Below are 932 nucleotides of genomic sequence, written 5' to 3' on the forward strand. Positions count from 1 at the left end.
CGCCATGGCCGCCGCCAACGGCACCGCCAACGGCACCGGCGCCGGCGGAGCCCACAGTGCAGCGCGCCGCTTCCTTCCCCTGCTTCCGCGGGGCCGCCCAGGGGCGGGGAGGCGCCGCCCCGGCCCGCCCCGCTCCGCCCCGTTCCGCCCCGGGGAGCGGCGGCCCCGGAGCCCTGCGGCGGCCGCCCCCTTCCCGGCCCGGGAAGGCGTCATGGCGGCCCCCTGTGACTGTCATGGCGGCCCCCTGCCCTCATGTAACTGTCATGGCGGCCCCCTGCTGTCATGTAAACCGTTACGGAGGGCCCCCCACCCCTCACGGACATGGTCATGGCGGCCCCCTCCCACAGTGTAAGCCATCATGGTGGCCCTCTCTTCTCATATAAACCGTCATATTAGCCCYTTCTCCTTATGTAAACCATCATGACAGTCCTGTCCCATCATATAAATGTGATGGCGGCCCCTTGCCCCATGTGGAGCATCATGGTGGCACCCTCCCCACATGCAAACCATGACGGCAGCACCTTCATRAGCATGTAAACTGTCATGACAGGCCCTTCCCCTCATGCAAACCAGCATGGCAGGCCCCTGTCATCACGTAAACTATCGCGGGGTCTCCCTCCCCTCGACGCAGACCATCATGGTGGCCCCCTCCCCACATGTAAACTGTCATGGTGCCCCCTTCCCCTCACCTAAACCATCACTGCATCCAGAAGCCAAGCAGCTCAAATTCACTGCCTGATTCTATCAGCCCCRTGTCTTTTAAGGACTGGGATTCATCCCTGAGCTCTTCCCTCAACAAAAGAGCAGTTAATAAATTTATTTCTAAACATGCTCTGAGATTATTTTAAATACCCTGGGCTGCAGGAGCTGGAGGTTGAAGAGTGCTGGATTTGCCTCCAAGCCAAAGCTACAAGAATTGATGATGTTGGGGG

This window comes from Nothoprocta perdicaria, unplaced genomic scaffold (assembly GCF_003342845.1).
Source record: "Nothoprocta perdicaria isolate Ctin4 unplaced genomic scaffold, notPer1 scaffold_22, whole genome shotgun sequence".
NCBI lineage: Eukaryota > Metazoa > Chordata > Aves > Tinamiformes > Tinamidae > Nothoprocta > Nothoprocta perdicaria.